General features: G+C 41.2%; 1 non-coding gene across 1 annotated transcript; it reads right to left on the reverse strand.

The window, feature by feature from the left end:
- Positions 1–4288: 4288 nt before the first annotated feature.
- Positions 4289–4397, reverse strand: LOC136484429 (small nucleolar RNA R71). Its single transcript, XR_010765950.1, has one exon. It is a non-coding gene; the product is annotated as a small nucleolar RNA R71 (small nucleolar RNA).
- Positions 4398–6810: the final 2413 nt, after the last annotated feature.

A 6810-nucleotide genomic window follows, 5' to 3' on the forward strand; every position in this document is an offset into this window, starting at 1 on the left:
CTCGGAGGGAAAAGGGGGTCGCGGCCATGCCGTTTTGGCGGCCGGGAACGGCGGCAATCGCGGTGGCCGCCATGGCCGGCGACCATGGCCCGCGGAGCTTGCGGCCAAGGCACGGGAAGCCAACAAAATGAGAAAAGAAGAGCATGGGAGGGGAGGGGAGAGTACGGCGAGTCTCACCGCGGTGAAAACCGGAGCGGAGGCGGCTCGGTGACGGCTGGCCGCGCGGAGGTGAGGTCGGTGGCCGGCGGAGCTTCTCCGTGCGGCGGTTGCGGCCAAGAGCGAGGCGAAAACTGGAGCGGGGGCAGCAGGGGGCGCGCGAGGGGGGGCTCGGCTCCTATTTGTAGCGGCCGGGGCGCGAGGGGGGCGCTCCCACAATGCACGGAGCGTGGGCGGCGGTTGCTCAGACGCCGAGCGTGGGTGGTTGCCGAGCTGCGCGGGGAAGGGGACGGCGCCGACAGGTGGGGCCCGGGCGTCAGTGACTGGGAAGAAGGAGGCGCGGCGACGGTTGCGGCCAGGCCGTTCGGCTGGGCTGGGCCGCGGTGTGGGGCCGAGCGAGGCGGGGAGGCGAGCTGGGCTGGGGCTGGTGCTAGGTCGCGGTGCTGGCTGCGGTGCTGGGCCGAGAGCGGCGGCTAGGCTGGGCTGAGCGGGGAAGGGGAGAGCAGGGTGAACGGGCCGCACGGGAAAAAGGCCATGCAGGCCGAAACCGAGGAAGGGGAGGAGATATTCATTTTCCTTTTTATTTTCCAACAAATTTTCCCAAAAGCATTTTCAAATTATTTTTGAACTCATTTGAACACTAATTTAAGAACAATCATCACATGAATAAAAAATGCAGCAGCATGTATGCATTCAAAAGTTTCAAATCTTATAATTGATTTTAATTCGCCAAAAATTATTAATTTCCTATAATTGAATACACACTTAATAACATAATAAATCAAATTTGCTTATTTAAAAGAATGAAAAAGTTTGGGTGTTACACCGAGGGTGGATCCTTCTTACCTAGATCATATGACAAAGTTTATTGCTGCTACGAAAAGGCATCGTCTAAGTCTGAAGCGAGAACACACCATCTGTCCATGTAAGAGCTGCAAGAACCTTCTACTACATGAAGATAACGTGGTGAAATCTTGCTTGGTCTAGTATGGTTTTGTCAAGGATTACACCATCTAGAAGTTTCATGGGGAAGCAGATGATCCGAGTGCTAGTGCATCTAGAGGAAACTCATCAACAATGATGGCGGCGGCGGTGAATGAAGAACAACAACCCAAATTAGCAGCAGTCGATAGGCACAGCAATGCCACCGGTGATAATGTCATAGATCATGATTACATCATGATGGATGATCAGTTCCAAGACATGTCCAATGACGATGGCGATGATGGGGATGATGGTGAATCGACTGGGGTGATGGATGTCGAGGATGAGGAGATTTTTTAGGGACTTGCTAACCGTCTGTACCATGATGATGTCCTATTTAGGTGCCCAAGGTGGCTTGAGAATTTTAGAGAGATGAAGCAGGAAGCAATTGATCCCCTCTATAAGGACTATCCGAAGCATTGGACGACATTGCGTTTTAACCTCTAGATGCTGATGTTGAAGGCTCACCATGGCTGGTCCAACACTGGCTTCAATGACCTATTATGTATCCTTGCTAACACATACCAAGAGTGTAACAAGGTGCCTGCTAATACCTATTAGGCAAAGAAGTTGATCTGGCCAGTGGTGATGAAGCTTAAAAAGTTCCACACCTGTCCTAATCACTGTATCTTATATCAGGGCAAGTATGAGAACTTGCAGAGCTATCTGCACTATGGCATGAGTCAATACAAGAGGAATGGCAATTGTTGCATGGATGAAGATGATGAGAGAGGGCCGAAGAAGAAGAATATGACCAAGAAGAGTACTGAGAAGTAGCAGATCCCATCTCCTAAGGAGGAGGAAGAAGAGGGTTACACGTAGAGGAAATGTCTTGCCCTGTCGATGAGGTACCTACCCGTGATCGATCACTAGCGTGCTATATTCAAGAACCCTGAGGATGCCAAGCTAATGTCCTAGCATGTATCTGATGAGCGCACGAAGGGCGATGCCAAGCTACGACACCCCGTCGATGGCAAGCAGTGGAAGCGTTTCAATGACAAGTTCCTGGAGTTTGGTGACTATTGATGGTAGTTAACATCTATCATAAACCATCAATATAACTTGAATAAATGCATAAAAATAATCATCAACATAGATTTAGGGGTTTAAACTAATAAATTCCACAAGTTTAGGTGAATCTGTGTTTTTAGTAGGGTTTATCCAGAAAATCGTCAAGGTGGACCCAAATGTCAGAATTAATCATGCTTATCCGTGACAAAACCTGCACCAGAAGACTCTAGAAGACACTAGAGGACACCACACCATGGTAGAGGGCAAGTGACTGCCAGGTGGTGCCTACAGGCCGACCGCCCCCCTAGGCCCACCAGTCAGCCTCCCCTTCAAATGATGGCTCTCCACCGCCTTAAAGATTGCATCTACGCCGTTCTTTTAAGTCATATTGATCCAAGGGCTTGGGATTAAAGCTCCTCCCTATATATATTAGCCCCTACCACCCCCATCATTATCAGACATTTAATCAAGAGATCAAAACCTGATCATACTTAGAGCTCCACAATATTCTATGGTATAGCTAGCTAGGTAAGATCTAGAGAGAGGCAAGCCATCTTCTTGGATTCCTGATCTTATCAAGAGTGTGGCTTGGTATAGCCCTTGTACCCTCTCTTGTATCTTTCATATTTCATATGTTTGCTACAATTGATATGACATTGTTCTTCATATTATTCATGTTCTTAGTTATCATGTTCATCATCTACTTTGATTATATGCTTAGTATATCTAGATTATCTTTATGTTCAAGCATAAGTTTGTATAGCGCTCACTCTAAAGTACACGAGGTGAGTAGTTGACATTGTGTAAGCGTGGTGCTTATATGTTGTTTACCTATGAATACACCCAATATTCTGAGCCATGTGGTATATCGCGAGTGTGATACTCTCGTTGAGTCCTTTGTAATCCACTCCCCGAATATAGGAAAAGTAGGATCTAGTTGCGAAGGAAGATATGCTCTGTTCTTGATCTTCCTTAGTAATATCCCTTTTTTGTAGATATGAAGTTGATCTTAGCCATGATTATTAAGTGTAATTGCACTAATCAACATATGCTTTGACTTGTAATTAAGAATGACTTAGGAATTATCTCTCTATTGTATCTACTTAGTCATGTTAATGCCATAGAAAGGAGTACTCTGAGTGTTCAACTATTAATTATCAATTATCATATTTTTATCCTATCTCTTGATTAACCCCTGTTGTGAATAGAAGATTGGTTGTGCTTTATTTCTCCATCATAAGTATAAGTTATCAATGTATTTCCTTATGCGAGTCCTTCTCTGTGGTAAAAATATAAGTAACAATACTAGGAATACTCCTGGGTGAAATGCTATAATGGTATATTATCGGTGCACTTGCAGATCCCTTTCATTTATATATTTATTCTCCCCAAGTCGCAAGTAAATACCAATAAGCATTTCTAGCATCATTGCTAGGGATGACAACTTAGTAAAAGTGATGTTAAGAAATATCAACAAGCATTTCTAGCGCCGTTGCTGGGGAAGGTAGCTAGGAAATCAAAAGGAATGTTGATAAACTTTTACTTATTGATGTGATAGAGAAAACCATTGACCCCTACTCAAATAGGCTTACCCTTGTTCTGTCTACTTTTATATCTTATGCAGGGTAATGTATGACTGGTATTGACCTTTCGACAAACAATGTTGAAGATCTAGAAGCATTAATCAGGACTAGAGCTAAACTCAAGAAAGTTCTAGCTTTAGAATCGAAAGAAAACCAGACAAGGCGTAACTTAACACTAGTTTTTGAAGTCATGGCTGACAAGCCTCTTCGTGAATTCTCTGCTCCAACTACGGCCAACATTCGTACTAAACCAACAGTCAATGTTGGAAACAATGGATTTGAGCTCAAGCTAGCTCTCATCAACATGGTGCAAGCTAGCCAGTTTTGTGAAAAGGCACATGAAGATGCGAGTGTTCATCTCCAACACTTCCTAGAGATTTGCAGCAGTTTCACCACCAAAGGAGTTACCAGAGATGCCATATTACTTCGTCTCTTCCTATTTTCACTTTTGTGGAAGGCGAAGCAATGGTTCTACGTCAACAAAGACAAGAATACTACATGGGATAACTGCTCCACTGCCTTCCTAACAAAATTTTTTCTCTCGAGCAAAACCAATGCTCTACGTGGAAGAATTTCAAGTTTTCAACAGCAACATGATGAATCTATCCCTGAGGCATGGGAATGCTTTCAAGATTACATATCAGAATATCCTCATCATGTGATGGAGAATTGGCTACTCATGCAAACATTCTACACTCTCCGGTATGACCTTTTGTATAGCTCTTGCCAAGCAAATAGGTAATTCTTCCAAGCCCAATGCATGTAATCGATGCTCCCAAGCATCCCAGGAAATGCTCTCGCTGCATTTTGTGCTAGGATCCGAGCTATGTCACACTGCACTCTCTGGTATTACCTTTTGTATAGCTCTTGCCAAGCAAATGGGCAATTCTTCCAAGCCCAATGAATGCAATCGATGCTCCCAAGCATCCTAGGAAATCCTCTCGCTGCATTTTGTGCCAGGATCCGAGCTGTATCTTCAGCATTTGGTGCTCTCAAATATTCTGGCCCAAACACTGCCACGATTGCTCGGCAAAACCTACTGACACTCTCAAAGCATGTGGTCTCTGACATACGCAGATAGTCATCTTGTGCATTTGGAGGAGCTCCATATGCAATACACCGTAGGGCAGCCATGCATTTCTAAACCGACAAGAAGCCCCACAATCCAGTGCAGTCTTTATTGCACATGAAGTAGTCATCATACTCCCGATGACTAATTGAGGGACTTACTTACAGTAGTTTAGCAACTGTAAACATATTTGAAAATAAATAAAGGGAAGAAATTAGCACCTTGTGGTCGAGCCGGCATCGAAAGGGGATGACGGCGGTGATGAGGGGGCTCCTCTTGTTTTTTTTAGAAAGGGACTGGATTTCATTAAATTAAAATCCCTTTTACAACTAAGACCACAACATAAAATAAAATTACATTGAAGCACACCACTAAGTCCGTATTCTTCATCTTCCTCATGTCTGGCAATGTACACTCCTTTAGGAAGCTCCATCGCTACTGGGGAAGGGGCTCCCAATCTTTCGTTAGGTTCAAGGTAACTATAATTTGGTCAGAGAGCAACACATTGATCCGACTTCAGATCACAATGACCTAAACCCTATAATCTTAGCACCACGTCTCCTCTGGTTATCAACCGTATCATAATCCGGTTAACCTCGCCAAAAAAAGCTAATCACTGTTGCGAATCAAAGAACATAAGCAAGAACAAGATAAAATACATCTCAAGTAAAGTGACAATTTGTAGATATATGACTAAGATCTCAACATGGGGTTTCAAAAACCGATAACATCGATGGTTCAAAGATAGATTAATCTAAAGTAAAACCCAAACCCTAACGTAGGCAGCGGCTACTGATTATATACCCTAAGGGGCGTCCAAGGACCCCTCTTCACGTCCATAACGTGTCCGAACACGTTACAAGGCCCAATGGCCCAAAAGACTGCGACGTAACACCTGATAGATTTTGGACGTCAACTTGTTTTATAGAAACCATCAGGTCTGAATGGCCCAACCCGATCATCGCGCCGAACAGAGTGCGGGAGACACGGAAAGTACGTGCGGGCCCAGGCGGGACCCGAGCGCGGGAGTATTTCTGACACAGGAGCCCGGTCCTAGGTACGTGTACGGTAGTTTCTAGTTTCCTTTTTTTCCTATTCTTCTTATTTCTTTTCTTTTTTATTTTCTTTTTGTTTCTTTTCTTTTCTTTTCTTTTTTCTTTTTGGGCTTCATTATTTATTTCTACTTTTTTCTTTTATGTTATTTTTATTAATCTTTGAGTTTTTAATTTTTATGTTTATTTTATTTCTTTTTGTTTTGTTTTCTTTTCTTTCCTTTTCTTATTATTTTTTATTTCCTTTCTTCATTTTTTAATTTTTGTTTCTGTTTCATATCATGTGATTTTCTTTTCTTTTAATTTTCTTTTATTTTTTTCTTTTCTTTCTTCATTTATTATTTGTATTTATTTTATTGTTTTTGCGGTCTGCCTCCAGGTACGTTAGTTTCTTTTTTCTTATTCTTTTCATTTTTCCTTTCCTTTCTTTTCTTTTCTTTTTCTTTTCTTTTCTTTTCTTTTTTCTTTTTTCTTTTTGTGCTTAATTTTTTATTTATATATTTTTTATTTTATGTGATTTTTATTATTCTTTTATTTTTTTATTTTTTATGTTTCTTTTATTTCTTTTATTCTTTTCTTGCTTTGTTTTTATTTTATGTGACTTTTCGTTTCTTGTGATTTTCTTTTCTTTTTTTCTTTTCATTTTTTCTTTTCTTGCTTTGTTTTTATTTATATTTATTTTTTAGTTTTTGCGATCTACCTCTAGGTATGTTAGTTTCTTTTTTACTTTTTTCTTTTTCTTTTTATTTTTTCTTTTCTTTTCTTTTTCTTTTCTTTTCTTTTTTCTGTTTTATTTTTCTTGCTTCATTTTTTAATTATATTTAATTTATGTTTTATGTGATTTTTATTATTCTTTTATTTTTTTTATTTTTATGTTTCTTTTTTTCTTTTTTTCTTTTGTTTTCTTACTTTGTTATTTCCTTTCTCCAATGTTTTTGGTGTTGTTCATGTAGTA

This window comes from Miscanthus floridulus, chromosome 9 (assembly GCF_019320115.1).
Source record: "Miscanthus floridulus cultivar M001 chromosome 9, ASM1932011v1, whole genome shotgun sequence".
Taxonomy (NCBI): domain Eukaryota; kingdom Viridiplantae; phylum Streptophyta; class Magnoliopsida; order Poales; family Poaceae; genus Miscanthus; species Miscanthus floridulus.